Source organism: Lipotes vexillifer, unplaced genomic scaffold (assembly GCF_000442215.2).
Source record: "Lipotes vexillifer unplaced genomic scaffold, Lipotes_vexillifer_v1.1 scaffold236, whole genome shotgun sequence".
NCBI classification, from domain to species: Eukaryota; Metazoa; Chordata; class Mammalia; order Artiodactyla; family Lipotidae; genus Lipotes; species Lipotes vexillifer.
The window spans coordinates 1,673,977-1,690,720 of NW_006773295.1; positions in this window are offsets into that span (position 1 = coordinate 1,673,977).

Genomic DNA, 16,744 nt, shown 5'->3' on the forward strand with positions numbered 1-16,744 from the left:
ATGAAATTACCATTTCTGTCAACTACACTTATTAGTCTGGCACTGGGAGAAGAGAGACCAAGATGGTGTGATGGGATTGAACTAGGGGGACAGGGATACAGCAGGAAGTAATGCAGAAACATACAAACTGCTGGGGCCCTGGGCAGCCGGGACAATAATGGGACCACTCACCAGGTGAAAGAGATCACCTGCACAGGTACAGACAGGCAAGCAGGTTGTGCCCAAGGTATCTGATTACCCTCTTCTGGCAAAGGTTGCTGCAAGCTGACAGGACCTCAGCACAGAAATGTTTCCTAGACAGAGTGTTTACCCTGTAATGAAAAATAGTCATCAAGGATGCAAATGTCTTGTGTAAGCCTTAAAGAAGAGAGAGCTAAGCCACTCTCAGGATGGTGCATTTGGAAAGATTCAGTGTGAATCCATCGTCTTCACCCCTGTTTCCCTGAGCAAGATTTTAAACTCTAACAAAATGACAATGTTAACACCTATATAAGAGACATATTGAAAAGGTGTTGTGTTTTGCAAAATATCTTAATCATAAAGAGGAAAAAAAGTTTTAAAAATAAGTTTGGCAGATGGGATTTTTCCAAAGATGGTCACAAGAGTACCTCCCATTCCACCTGCTCTTCTAGATCTTTCCATTCCTCCATCAAAAGGTAGAGTTTAATTCCTCCCTTGAATCTAGGTGGGCTTGTGACTCACTTGTAACCAACAGAATGTGGCAGAAAGGACACTGTGTGGCTTCAAAGACACAACCGTCGTCAGAGCAGCCCGGCTGCCCTGAGGCCGCCATGTTGTGTGGAAGCCCAGCTATGTGGAGAGGCCACCTGCAGCCCTTCTGGTCGGCAGCTCTCATCCTCCAGTCTCCCCAGACAGGTGCCAGACGTGACAGTGAGCAAGCTTTCAGATAGCTTGAGCCCAGCTATCAAATCACTCCCATCCCAGCCTTCCAGTCTTCCCAGATGAGGACCCGGATATCACGGAGCAAAGACAAGCCCATCCCACTGTTCCCTACTGGAATTCATCACCCACAGGATTAGTGAGCATAATAAAAGCATGGTTGTTTATGCCACAAAATTTGGGGTGGTTTTTTATTCCCCAGTAGTAACCAAAACAATGAGGCATATACTCTCTTGACTAACCTCCGTGGACCAAATCCCAAGACTAGCCATTGCTTTCCATCCCCTGTTGACACCTTGATGACACCCAGGCCTGCTGAACTCTCAAAAGCAGAAGACCTTCTAGAACCTTGTTACATAAGGTCCAGGAACTAGCAGCCTCAGCACCATCTGGAAGGGCTTAGAACTGTACCATCTCAGGCCCCATCCCAGACTTACTGAATCAGAATCTGCCTTTCGATAAGATCCCCTGGTTAAAATAAAATACTCAGGATTCTGTTTGAGTATTTCAGAATGCATGGCAGACACTGTGCACCAAAGACCAATCAGAGCTCCTTCCTCCCTTGCCTCCTATCTGACAGGATGGAAATGTAAAATGCTGGATTTTCCAGGCCCCCTTGCAGCTAGGGGAGGCAACACGGCCCATATTTAGCCAAAGAGCTACAAGTGGGAGTGCCTGGGAGAGGCTTTCAGGAAATCTTTTAAAGAAGGAAGATCCAATTTATGTATAGGTCTTTCAACGCATCACTAAACATTTTTAAAACACATCCGGTTCTCTGCTTTTCATTGCTGTACAGTATTCCAGGTATAGATCTGCCTTGTTCAATCCATCCATTTCCCTAATGATAGATACATAGGTCATTTCCAGCTCACCACTCCCTCAAACACCAGTGTGACGAACATCTCAGATGTGTTCTCTCTTTTGAACATACGCTCAAGTCCTCTCAGGAGTGTATGCCCAGGAGTGAGACTACGGGGTCATAAGGCACATAAGAACATAATTTCTGTGCAAAACCCTTTTCTAGAATGATCGTAGAAGTCAGTTTGTCCTTCCTTCAATTGCGCATTACGGCTCCCGGTTCTCTGTATCATAGCCTTTCCTTGGCACTTTCAGGCTTTACCATCTTTGCCAGTCTCATGGGTATAAAGTGGTATTCCATTGCAGTTTACTTTGTATTACTGATTATTTGTGAAGTTAGAGAGAATGATTAACCACAAATGTTTATTAGCTAGTCAGTTTCACCTTTATGAGCCAGTCAGAGAAACTTTTCTCACATGCATGAGTGCATTTCTGGGTCTCTATTCTTCACTGTTCATGTGTGCTTTCATTATGCCTTAAGAGTGTGGATTAATAACTGATTGGAATTTTATCAAATGGTTTAATTAACGAGAACTGACATATTTACAATGCTAAATTATCACCTCCAAATCATTAGGGAAATGCAAATCAAAATACAATGAGATGTCACTTCACACCCATTAGGATGGTTACAATTTTTAAAAAAACACACAAAATAACAAGTGTTGGTGAAGATGTGGAGATATTGGAACCCTTGTGCACTGCTGGTAGGACTGTAAAATGGTACAACTGCTGTGGCAAACAGTATGGAAGTTCCACAAAATATTAAAAATAGAATTATCATACAATCCAGCAGTTCAAATTCTGGGTATATACCCCAAAGAATTCAAAGCAAGGACTCAAACAGATATTTGCACACCCATGATCCTAGCAGCATTTTTCAAAACAGCCAAAAGGTGGAAGCTATCTAAATGTTTATTGATGAATGAATGGGTAAACAAAAATGTGGTGTGTCTACACACATACACACACAGAAGATGATTACTCAGCCTTAAAAAGGAAGAAAATGCTGACACATGCTGCAACATGGCTAAAACTGAAAGACATTACACTAAGTGAAATAAGCCAGATTCAAAAGCACAAATGAGGTATAGAGTAGTCAGATTCATAGAGAGAGAGAGTAGAATGCTTGTTGCCAGAGACTGGAGGCAGTTAGTGTCTGATGGGTACAGAGTTTCAGTTGGGGAAGATGAAAAGAATTCTGGAGATGAACAGTGGTGATAGTTACACAACAATGTGAATGTAATTCATGCTACAGAACTGTACACTTAAAAATGGTTAAAATGGTAAATTTTATTTATTTTACCACCATAAATAAATTATCTCATGCATGAAAAATTGTCTCTCCATTTATTCTCATCTTGTTTCTGGATCTTTCAAAGTTTTAAAACTATTCTCCATTAAAGTGTTTTGCAACAATGAACTATCAGAGAAATTAGGAAAATGATCCCATTTACAATAGCATCAAAAATAATAAAATGCTTAGGAATAAATGTAACCAAGTAGGTGAAAGATCTGTACAATGAAAACTACAACACACTGAAATAAATTACACACACAAATAAATGGAAAGATATTTCATGTTCATGGATTGGAAGAACTAATATTGTTAAAATGACTGTACTACTCAAAGCAAACTACAGTTGCAATGCAAAATTCCTATCAAAATTCCAAGTTGTTGTTTTTTTTTTAACAGAGATAGGAAAAAAAATCCTGCAATTTGTACAGAACCACAAAAGACCCTCATAGCCAAAATAATATTGAGAAAGACAAGCAAAGCTGGAGGCATCATGCTTCCTGATTTCAAACTATACTACAAAGTCATAGTGGTCAAAATGTGTGGTATCGGCATTAAAACAGACACATAGATCAATGGAACAAATAGAGAGCCCACAAATAAACCCATACATATATGGTCAATTAATTTATAACAAAGGCACCAGGAATATACAGTGGGGAAATGACAATCTCTTCAATAAATGGTGTTGGGAAAACTGGACAGCCATGTGCAAAAGAATGAAACTAGACTCCTATCTTACACCATACAAAAAAAAAAAAAAATCAACTCAGTATGGATTAACTTAAACGTAAGACCTAAAACTGTAAAATTCCTGAAAGAAAACATAGGGGATAAACTCCTTGACACTGGTCTTGACAATGATGTTTTAGATTTGATACCAAAAGCAAAGCAGCAAAAGCGAAAATAAGTGGGAGTAAAACAAACTAAAAAGCTTCTGCACAGCAAAGAAACCTGGCAAGAAAATGAAAAGGCAACTTACAGAATGGGAGAAAATATTTGCAAACCTCCTATCTGATAAGGGTTTAATATCCAAAATATACAAGGAACTCATACAACTCATAGCAAAAAACAAAAACCCCAATTAAAAAGTGGGCAAAAGACCTGAATAGACATTTTCCCAAGGAAGACATACAGATGGCCAACAGGTACATGCAAAGATGCTCAACAGCATTAATCATCAGGGAAATGCAAATCAAAACCACGATGAGGTATCATCTCACACTTGTTAGAATAGCTCTCATCAAAGAGACAAAAGAGGGCTTCCCTGGTGGCGCAGTGGTTGAGAGTCCGCCTGCCGATGCAGGGGACACGGGTTCGTGCCCCGGTCCAGGAAGATCCCACATGCTGCGGAGCGGCTGGGCCCGTGAGCCATGGCCGCTGAGCCTGCGCGTCCGGAGCCTGTGCTCCGCAACGGGAGAGGCCACAACAGTGAGAGGCCCGCGTACAGCAAAAAAAAAAAAAAAGACAAAAGATAGGGCTTCCCTGGTGGCGCAGTGGTTGAGAGTCTGCCTGCCGATGCAGGGAACACGGGCTTGTGCCCCGGTCCGGGAGGATCCCACATGCCGCGGAGAGGCTAGGCCCGAGAGCCATGGCCGCTGAGCCTGCGCGTCTGGAGCCTGTGCTCCGCAACGGGAGAGGCCACAACAGTGAGAGGCCCGCGTACCGCCAACAACAACAACAACAACGAAAAAAAGAAAAAGATAAATGTTAGCAAGAATGTGTGGAAAAGGGAACCCTTGTGCACTGTTTGTGGGAATGTAAACTGATACAGCCACTAGGGAAAAGGAGATTCCTCAAGAAATTAAAAATAGAACTGTATGACCCATCAATCCCACTTCTGCTGATATATCTGAAGGAAATGAAATCACTCTCTTGTTGAGATATCTGCACCCCCTTGTTTATTGAAGCATTATTCCCAATAGCCAAGGTATGGAAACAACCCAAATGTCTGTTGACAGATGAATGGATAAACTCAGTGTGGTATATATACACAATGGAATATTATTCAGCCTCAGAAGGAAATCCTGCCATTTTCGACATCATGGATAAAGCCAGAGGACATTATGTGAAGTATGCCAGACAGAGAAAGACAAATACTGCATATAGTATCACTTACATGTGAAATCTTAAAAAAAAAAATAAAAAGACAAACTCAAAGAAACAAGAGTGAAAAGTGGTTGCCAGGGGTTGGGGACTGGGGTTAATAGGGCGAGGTCAGTAAAGGGTACACATTTTCAGCTACAAAATGAATAGTCTGAAGATGTAATGAAAAACATGGTGACTATAGTTGATAACACTGTCTTATATAATTAAAATTTGCTGAAAGCAGATCTTAAATGTTCTCACATACAAAAAAGGTAAGTATGTGAGGTGATTTGTTAATTACCTTGATGGGGGGGAATCCTTTCACAACATCTGTTTCTCAAATCATCACATTGTACACTTTAAATCTTACAATTGTCAATTATACCTCAAAAAAGCAAAAAAAAGTTTTGGATTCATCTCATTCTTTTTAGTGGCATATAACATGTGTTTATTGATTGACTGATTGAGGTAAGAACATTTAACATGAGTTTTACCCTCTTCAATTTTTAACTGTGTGACACAGTGTTGTTAAGTGTATTTTACTGGCATAGTGTTCTACAGACACCTTACCCCATCCTACACCTTTCCAGGCCCCTCTCCCACAAGGAGCCCAATTCTTTCTTGTTATTTTCCAGACCAGAGGAAATCAGGTGGACAAACAAGGTATTGGTGATTTCACAAATGAATTTTAAAACACCAACAAGGAATGAGATAAGAGCATAAAAGAATGGCTTCACACCACCCTGGACAACTGGAAGGCAGATTATTTGGGAAGAAAAACAGACAACTAACTGGACTGCTCTTGTACCCAGGATCTTGCCAAGTGTCAGATCCTAGGGAGCTATCCTTTCACCAGAAGACCCTGTCTGAAGGTCTTGGAAAAAAAAGAAGGAGGAAGCCTGCATTTCCCAATTCTGAGACCTAAAGGTGTGTTTGAATAGTAACAGCTAGTGTTTATTTGTCTAAGAGAGGAGAGCTGACATACAGTAGATAATCCAGGAGTGCTTTCTATGCGCTTACAGGATGTGACCAGCAACATCTAACTACATGCACATTCCTTCTACCCTCTGCCCTTGGGACCAACAGAACCTGGCTTCCATCTGCTTGTCTGCTCCTTAGACCCAGCTGGGCGGGAAAGATACCAAGAGGGCCAGAATTGGGAGGGACTGCTAACAAGGATTGTTTTCAGCTGATGGGGGGGCTCGGTCCTAATTTAAGAGAGGCAATGAGGAGCTCTTAGACCATGCTGTGTCCTATGATCATTGACAGGTGGGTAAGCTCAACTCAAGTTATTTTGCTTCCTGTCCCCCTTAGTTTTCTCCTGACTAGGACAGTTCTGAGCAGGTAACGAGGGGCAGCTTGGTTAACAGTTATCAGCGTGGCTAAGGCTGAGTCTGCTCTATCGTTCACCATCAACATCGTACGCATGGAGAGCCTGTAAAGGACTTAAAAGTTACACACACCAAACATGAAAATCAATACAGTGAATGAGCTCAACATCTAGGACAGTGCCGTCAGTAGAACTTCCTATAAGGACGGTGATGATCTGGGTCTGCATTGCCCAATGTGGTAGCCATCCAGCACTTGAGATGTGGCTAATGAACAAGCAACAAATTTAAATTTTAATTCATTTTTAATAGCCCCATGTGGCTATTGACTACTATATGAGACAGTGAAGGTTTTGTTTTTTAAATCTGTTCCTTTCCTCCCCAGTCTTACAATAGTCCAATGGTTCTCAGCCAGGGGCACCTTTGCCCCTGAAACCCAGGAGTCATTTATCATTGGAGTTATTTTTGGTTTCATCGTGGGGGGTGGGATGTCACTGGCATCCAAGATACCAGGGGCGCTGCTAAACATCCTACAAAGCACAGGACAGCTCCACACCCCCAAACAGAGAATCAACAAGCCCAAATGTTAACACCAAGGCTGAGAATCCTTCTCTAGCCTTGTTTATGGTAAGCGAGGCTTTTCATAATTTGTACAACTGTTATATTCATTTTCCTGATTTTTCAAAAAATGTATTAAATTATGGTAAAACACATAAAATTTGTGGAGTAAAACACATAAAATGGCAACTACCATTCTACTTACTGTCTCTGTGAATTTGACTGTTTCTAGGCACCTCATATAAGTGGAAAGATGCACTGTTTGTCTTTTTGTGATGGTTTATTTCACTTAGTATAATGTCTTCAAGGTTCATCCATGTTGTAGCATGCGTCAGAATTTCCTTCCTTTTTTTTAATTTTTTTATTTTTTATTTTTGCGGTACGCGGGCCTCTCACTGCTGTGGCCTCTCCCGTTGCGGAGCACAGGCTCTGGACGCACAGGCTCAGCAGCCATGGCTCATGAGCCCAGCCACTCCGCGGCATATGGGATCCTCCTGGACCGGGGCACGAACCCGTGTCCCCGGCATCGGCAGGCGGACTCTCAACCACTGCGCCACCAGGGAAGCCCAGAATTTCCTTCCTTTTTAAGGCTGAATACTATTAAGTTCTGTTTATCCATTCATCCACTGGTGGACACATGGGTTGCTTCCACCTCTTAAGTCTTTTCCATGACGCTGTGAACATGGATGTGTCATTTACTTGATTTAAAAGAAACTGGGAATGATTTTAAACTTACAGAAAAGTTGCAAAGATTATACACAGAGCTCTCATCTGCTCCTCACTTAGTTTCCTCCATTACTATTTCATATTACCATGGTACATTGTCACAACTAAGCAACCAAAGGTGGGACATTTCTATTAACTGCACTCCAGACTTAATTCAGATTTTACCAGTTTTTTTCCACTAATGCCCTCTTCTTCCAGGATCCAACTCAGGACACCACACTGCCTTTAGTCGTCACCCCTACCCGGTCCATTCTGGGCTGGGACAGTTTCTCGTTCTTTGTTTCTCACGATCATGACAGTTTTAAAGGGCACGGGTCAGGTATTTTGTAGAATGTGCCTCAATTTGGGTTTATCTGTTCTCATCAGTAGAGCAAAAGTTAGAGATTTAGAAAGAATACCACAGAGGTGAAGTGCGTCTCATCGCATCCTATCCCATCCCATCAGGGGCTCATGGGATCCACATGACATCACTGATGTTAACTTTTATCATTTGGTTAAGGTTGTATGGGCCAGGCTGCTCCCCTGTAACGTTACTATTTTTCCCTCTCTATACACTGTTATTCGGAGGTGAGTCGTTAAGACCAGCCCAGTGGGGAAGGCGGAGGAAAGGGGAGAGAATTAATATCCACCTCCTGGAGGAGAGAGTATGTAAATACATTATTTGGGATCTTCCGTTAAGAATATTTCTCGTTTCGCCCCCATTTATCGATTTTTTTTTCAATCATTTATGTCCGTGCATGCTCATGGATATTTATTTTACACTTTAGGTTATACTCCAATTTTTTGTTTGTTTTGGCCATCCCTTGCTTTTCTAAACAGTATATCAACAACTATGTATCTCGCACTTGATACTTTAACATGTTTCAAACCTGATAGGCTTTTTCCAAGGAATGAGTCTTGCCTCAATGTTACTAATATCATTGATATTTATGACAATAAAGGCCACATTGATCATTCTGAACAAGGTCCTGTCCACCCCAGCGCCTGAGAAACAGAGCTGAACTAAGAGCCAGTTGCCAAGCTGGCTCTAGAATAATCCTGAGAAGCTTACAAGCGTCCCCTCAAGATGGGGCTGCCAAACCCTTCTGGGAGGGTAATTCATTGGTCCAATAGAGGACATGGTCATTATCACTCAGCTGGCCCATCTCTGTCACAAATCCCTGCTTTCAGGAAAAGCAATAAAACCCGTGTGGGGTGCACATGCCTAAAAGCAAGATAGTTCCTGGAGTCAGACATACACAGTGTTCACTCCGTGCTTTTGTTTTGAGCTCTGTAACAAAACGGTGTTTGGAAACAATACTTAGGATAAACAGTTCATTTGGATATAAGGTTTTGCTTTGTTTTTCAGAAACAAATCCTAAACAGCCAAGAGAATTGCCTTAAACTCTTTTAGGCATTCAGGCTTTTGGGTTTTCTTCTGAGACAACTTATTCTCCTGATTGGAAAGTTATTTCTCACCTTTACATCTGAAATCAAACCAGAGATTTGGAGGGAGAACTTATGTGGTTGTATATCGACATTGCCTATGAATCTTAATTACCACTGAAATGGCTACGCCCTGATTTAAAAATTTTGTGAAGTTATTTTAAGAATACAAATAGTTTAAAAAGAAAACAGGCTTACTTACCTAGTTCAGAGTCCCAAGAACAGACTGGCTGCTCACTTACTGTAACGTGGTCTGGATTCAAGACTGTGTGTACGAGGGTGCCGTTTTCACTCTCAACATTAAGTATGTCAAGGGGTTTTCAGTCTGTGGCTCTGTGGACTGACAGTTTCAAAATCAGGGGCATTGTATCAATCTTTAGGAGTCCTTTTCATTTCTGGTGCAGATTAATTTCTGAAGCAGAGAACCCTCCCTAGCCCCCAATCCACGCAGCACAGGATGACTTACTTCCCGGCAATCAGTGAATAGCAGGTATTGGCTTTGATAACCAGCTCTCTGGGCTGGGCACATCTGCCAAATTCCCACTGCATGTCCCACTATGAAGTTGCTCTTTACAGGAATTCTAGTGGAATTTACAAGAGTTAAAGCTAAGCACACTGAGAGGATGCTTCTGCATAGGCACTTGGTAGGTTTCAGAACACACAGAAGGCACTGCAGAATATGGCACAGGCTAGGTGATGAAACCGCAGGCATCCTTAGGGACTGAGCATCTCAAACAAGTCAGGCGCTAGGACCTCCACCGCATTTCTCCAGGCTGAAGCTGTGGAGGTCTTTTTGTCCGTTACACCCATGCATGTAATCAGCGATTGTTCCTATTGTAAATCCCAGATTCACCATCTGTATGTTCCAAAGGGCTGGGTGATTGTTAATATCCTGTCCCTATGGGATTAATCTGAAATTTCACACTAAATGATTTTTAAGTATAATTTGTTACAATGATACAACATTACCATTTCTAAAACAAACAGCCAGGATTGTTCCCTTGCAATAAAAAGCAAAAAGTTTGTGTGCTACTGTTTTACATTCACTTCTCTTTAGACACAAATAGAGGTATGAAAAACAAAACAAAACAACCCAGCCCAGAACCTTGGGAAGGGGTTTTAAGTAAGGGAACACACTGCTTTTTTATTCCTGGTGAACAGGATCTGAACGTGCAGTAGTGATAAAAGTAAGAGAATTCTCTGAGCAGTCTTTAAAAACCACTCAGGGTTGTCTGGTGTTTGCAGAAAAAAGAAACTTACAGTAAAAAAATCCAAGTTTGGATTCTCTATTGAGCAAAGAACTGTTAAAAGCTTTTTGTAGACAAATGAGGAGCCTCCAAAATCAGTCTGTGATATTAAAAGGAGCTGGCTTGAAGTGTGCAGAGAATATTCTTTTTCATGTCTTGGTTTGTTACACAAAAGGTGTTACTCCAATCAAGAGTTTTAACGCTACGAATTTCAAAATATATTGTCCAAAATAGCATATTATTTGGAATAAAGTCTAACCACAGCCAGGATAACCAAATATTGAGACAGTTTTGCATACTTTACTAAGAATGAAGCCTTTCCACTAGATTGAAACACATACAGCAATTTTATTTTCCTGAAGTTTCTAGAGCGGGTTCAAATTTTCCCTTTTATGGATCAGATGGTTGAGATGTTGGAATCAGTTCAACAGTTACAAAGTTCGCTCGGCTTCATTTTTATTATAATCTACCCCATAAACTAAATGTATGAACCTATGGGACCTGTGTGGTGACCAGCAATTCCCTGGGATGTAGCTACATCCCTCTCAGTGGTTATGTGCCTTGTCCCAAGCCAGGCATCATTCAAAAAGATGCCTAAAAGGGCCTGCCCATTAGAAACCACTCAGTGCAGAAGTGTAAGAGGGTGGGGTCCCGCTACCACTTCTTTCCCAACCCCTGACACAGTCAGGGAGAATAGCTAAAGTGAGCCAAATCAGAGTTATTTCCTCCTGTCTCATATGGGTGCAATTGCACCCCCCTGCACACACACACCATTGTAAGGACCAAGAAAGATGTACAAAGCACTTAGCACATCATCCAGCAGGATAAGTTTTCCAAAAAGGATACCTTATTATTTTTTATTAGCTACTGACAATCTTTCTGAGGTTCTGACAGCATCACGGGCACAAAAACCATTTTACTTTTGTCTTCATTATTATAAGAAAACAAAGATCCAAGAAAAACACGGTCAGAGACCAATGGCAAAGACCTTGGCCTTGGGGTTGGGCGATAAGGAGTAGTGGAGCCTGTGGCAAACTGGAAAGCACGTGACCCTCCCTCTAACGGGGGTGGGGCGGTGGGGGGTTCGGCAGCGGCATTCAGTCTGAGCCATCCGAGCCGAGGGCTCCCTCCTGGGATTGTGGGCCTAGCACGGCCAACTTTTCAGATTTTTCAAGAAAAGCTGGAAATCACAGCTTGAAGGATTTTAAAATGCTGGCTTCTAATTCAAGTTTTTAAAAAGAAAGCCCATGAGCCAAACAAAGCCTGTCTGTGGCTGCGTGTGGCCTGCAGACCCCTGGTTAAGGATGCCTGCTAGAAACCAATAGAAAAAGACATACAAAGAAAACAGAATATAGAATAGCGATCGTCACAGTTCTGTCTAATAATGTAGACTCAGATTAGATGTGGAATGGTATATTTATTGCACCCATAATATAGATCTAGAGGCTGCAGCAATATACCCTGTACAATGAGAATATACACACATGACAAAGTATGCAAAGTGGCCAGATTAAATCAATTATAGAATTCAGGGGCAAGAGCTTTCCCCACACGGTGATTGCTGAATGGGAATTCCTGGTGGATAAATGAAAGAAAGGGCTTAGATTGGGTAAAAGTACGGATTGGGGCAGAAGATAACGATCTTGGATATCTTTTTCGTACCTAAAATAGCATTATCTTGAGGGAGCCTAATCTAATGTCTCCCTGGATGCCAGAAAAGGGCTGTCCAACCTTTCAGATCACGAGAGAACTGTAGTAAATCCAGACTATTGATTTGAAAGGTTGAGAGAGCTTCCCAGAGTAACTGTTGATTCCTTATTTGCTCCAGAAGAATCCAGCTACAGAACAATTAAGAACCTTTAGGAATACAAACTCACCTGGAAACACAGCCCGTCATTGGTTGAGCATCTCCTATACATCAGGTGCTGTTTCCAAGCCTCACACAGCCCTGACAGATGGGTGTTGTTTTTTCGAAATAGGGAAACAAAATTACGGGAATAACTCACCCCAAAACTACTCAAAAGGGAGGGGCAGCACTGAGACTTGAACCCTGGCTGGCCTCACAGCTGAGCCATTACAAAGTCCCCCTCCTAGGGTGCTGTCATCACAATTAGAGTCTGCAGGGAATGGGTGATTCTAAATATTCTAATTCATATGGAATTGCTATGTTAAGATGTGATTATTTACTTTCCAAAAATAAAATATGCTTAAGGTCAAGATTATGCCAAACAATTAGATATGTCTTTTTTTATTCAAGACGTATCTCAGTTTTTCAGGGCCGGATAAATGAGCGTTACATCAAGGAGCATTATAAAAATGTAGATAGCCATACCAGCCGAGATCACCCAGCTTTTTAAAATATTTTTATTCTAGGAGCCTCTTTTAGTCTCTAAAGTCTTTGTTTTTTTTTTTTTTTTTTTTTTTTTTTTTCTGGCCAGGTGCTTGACAGTGTGTGAGCCTGCGATTGTCAGGACCCTCAGAGCACTCTGGGAACATCATCTGGGGCTGGAAGATGACAGGGCAGCAGAAGGGATCTGTCTCCAGGGAACATTCACAGTGTCACGCCTCCTGAGACCTCAGCCCTTCCCTTGAGCAGCAGGTACAGGCTACCCCAGACTTTTTTTTTTTTTTTTTTTTTTTTAGTCTTTGTGTTTTTAAACTGAAACCAAATTGAAAGACAACAGGCCAATAGTTTCAGTGTGGTCACTGCCAAGATACATACATTGAAATTGATACCGGATTTTAAGTTTTTTTTTTCAAAGCATTTTATTTTTTTACTCTGAATTATCACGATTAGCTGTAATTAAATTTGTTAAAACAACAGAAACTTGCTTGTCCATGTTCAACAGAAAAATTGCTACTTGTGTACATGGACTTGGCACTGACATTCTACGTTGAGGTGTAGAACTCCATGGAATTTTGGCACTGGGTGAACCTCAGAGCTCTAATCCGACTTGTCTCTGGTTTGTGAATCCCCCTTCACCTCTTCTTAACCTTTGCATCAGCAGCTGGGTCAAGGACACTTTCTACCATCAGAGGAGACAGGCCAGCCTGGAACTGCTCTTAGTGTTAGCAAGTTTTTCCTCATCCGGGTTAAAATAAGCCCTGGAACCTACAACCCAGTGATCTCAATTTGGCTTTGGGGAAGTCGCAGACCAAAAAAGCCTCTGGGTTTTCTTCTTCCGACACTCAAATTCTCAAAAGAAAAAAATTAATAAAAGGAATGCCTAGACATTGCCAAAACAACAACTAAATTAAGTTGTTATAAAGGGGAGGAGAAAGCTCCAACGACCTGCTTGGAGCACCTTCGAGGGTCCCACTCAATAAAAGGCTGAATTTATTAGCTACCAACCACCTTTCTGAAGAGTAGGACAGGGCAATGATGGAACTAGCGGAAGCAATAGGGTACCATCAAGATATAAAAACCTTAGAGTACTCCCTTCCCGGAAACCTCCAAGGGTTTAGCATCCTTTTATTAAATAAGACGTATGCCAACAATTATAAGTGGCATTACCCTCTACAAGCGCACTCCCAAAGAACCATAATACACATATCAGTCATGCTAACAAGAGCAAAAGAGATCAACGGCCAGCGTACTTTCATGATCTCCCACAGAAAAAACCCATTCTGTCCTCCCATCTGCAGAAGCTGTGTTTAGACATCAAACAGCGGCTTCACAGCGCCGTGGAACCGACATCTTAGGAAATCAGAATCAGAAGTTACTTTTAGAAGCAGCATCAACCTTGGGGAGTGAATACTGGGTAAGCTTTCTGTTGAGAACTTTCTTATGAGAAAATGCCACCTGACTAGATTTTGCAGTTGACAAAGCAAGAAAAAAAAATTTTTTTTAAGCCTGTTAAGTCTCCTGCGTGCCAGACACAGTCCAGGGTGCTGTGGCCTAGACGGGTTGTTCTAGTATAATCATTCGTGAAAAAGCACCTTGACATTTCTGCTTCAAAGATATGCCCTGTGGTTCACTACACCAGCCAGTGAATCAGTGAATCAGTAGGAGAAAGAGAAGTGATTATTTATTGCTACAAATCATATATTCCTGACCATGAGCCCTTTGCCCCCTCACTACCGGAAAATTAGAAAAAGCAAAGCAAAAGAACTTAGGAAAAAGAAGAAATAGTCACAGCCTGTAATAATATCAAGCTGCTTTCTGGTCAAACAAAGCCTGCTTTAAACTTGCTATGTGAGTGAGTAGTTTTTAATCCTTCAATAGTAGCACAGTTCCTACACACTGCCTGTGAGGAACTGGTCTTCCCAGTTATGACTGAGTTGGTTTTAAGCTCATCAACAACATCCGAAACAAACATTTCTTACATAGCCTTGGGCACCCTAGCTCTGAACAGACCAGGCAAATAATCTACTGCTTCACTCCCAAAACTTCAGAAATGCCAGCCCAAGTTGGAACATTCTCTGCTACATCAAACCAGAGAGCAAGCAGAAAAGCCATATACCTATTGTTTCTGCTCCTTTCTGCCTTTCCTTTATAACCAGAGGACTGATGAACTGTTGAGGCTTTTGGAAATCTTGCTAGCAGGGAAGCAGATCCATTTGCAAAATCAGAATCGATCTGAGGCTCGCCGCAGCCAGAAGCAAATGATAAGGTGCCATATAGCCATGGAAACAGGTGAATTTCACATTCTTTCATTTAAAAAAGAAAAAAGCGTAGTATTGGCCATCTTTATGTAATTCAGTAAGATCACCTGGTACAGGTGCCCATATTTATTCAATCAGAGAATCGCAGGAGACTTGTTACAAAACAAGAATTCCCCAGCTCTTCCCTTTTATGGTTCTAATTTCACCCCAGGTGACTCTTATAATTCAGCAGGCTTGAGAAATACCATACATTTATAAAAGGGAAAATACATTAACCTAACAAAAGAAGGATTTCTGCTAAGTTACCTGGGTTTTCTGAATAACTCTAACAGTAGGCGTTTGAGTGGCAATATTGTCACCAACCAACCCTGAAGCAAAGAACTCAAAAGCTCAACTCTTTAGGGAAATGATACAGTTGCTAACCAAAAATCCCTGCAGAGAGGCCAAGTTCCTAAGAAAAAAAGGGGGGTTTTGAGGACTGCCCAGGACAAACTGAACCTCTATTTTAAAAAAATGTTTTATTTTAGTGAAAGGTCTTTGCTCTTTTTTCTCCATAGTGCATGAGTCTACAGAACTCAGATTGTCTGCCTTTTATTTTAAAAGCTTTACTGACTCCACCAGGCTTCAGAAGGGAGACTTTCTTTCCAAACCACTCTAAAGATATAAAATTATACCTGGATGAAAAGGACTGTTACTTCAAAAGGAGGTTGTCACGTCAACCCCCGACCCCTCCCACACTATTTACTGACAACTCCATTAAGGATTAACAGAAATAAACCCAAATGCTTTGAATGCTTACAACTTAACCTCTGAATTAACTGGAGGTCATTCGGGGACATTCAAAGCAATGTAAACTACATTACTACAATGTAAACTAGAACCGGTCAAAATACACATTTTCAATATATGCAGGTCGCAGAGAGATGAAAACTGAGACGTTTCATGACCATGACCTTAACTAACATCTGTAAATTACATTTTCCCCCCTAGAGACTGCAAGCTGATCTATTTACTTCTGGCAAAGAAAGGAGCAAGGGCGCCCAGGTGCTACAAGAAAACCATTCGGGACATGGAGCAACGTCAAGGTCACAGCCCACCTGAATGAAAAATCCAGGTACTGTACACCCAGCCTAGGCAGCCCCGGCTCCTTCTTGAAAGTAAACAGTAGGTCGGAAAGGCTTCCCAACCACAGATGCGGAGACGCGGTTCCCCTGCCCTCTACGGGATAAATAAACAACGTGAGGACAGCCTGGAGAAACCCAAGAAGCACTGGATGCCCGGCCTGACTCGGCCAAGGCACAGATTTGAGTCAAATATCCACAGGCAGGGGCATAGGCTGTGGAGTCGCCGTGGCCTAGTTCGAATCCCCACTCTGCCCGTGCGCCCTTGTCCACTCATTACCGCCCAGAGCTTCAGTTTCCCTCTGTGCCAAAAGGGGACCATCCTCTCCCCTAAGGGGATGGTGTGAAGGATAAACGAGGCGGCAGAAATAAGCAAATAAAGGATGACTGTGACTATTATTGCTGTTGTTATTTCAAACTATTCCAATAGAGGCTCAAGAGGGAGGGAGTCGAAAATGCAAGCTTTCTCGGGGGATCAAACTAGCTCAAGCCCCACTTCTAAGGCGTCTGGGGAGACCTTTGTCCGCGCTCCACCCCGCCACCGCCCGCGGTCCGCGCCACCTTTCCCGCGGCGGGCGCGGGGCGGGGGAG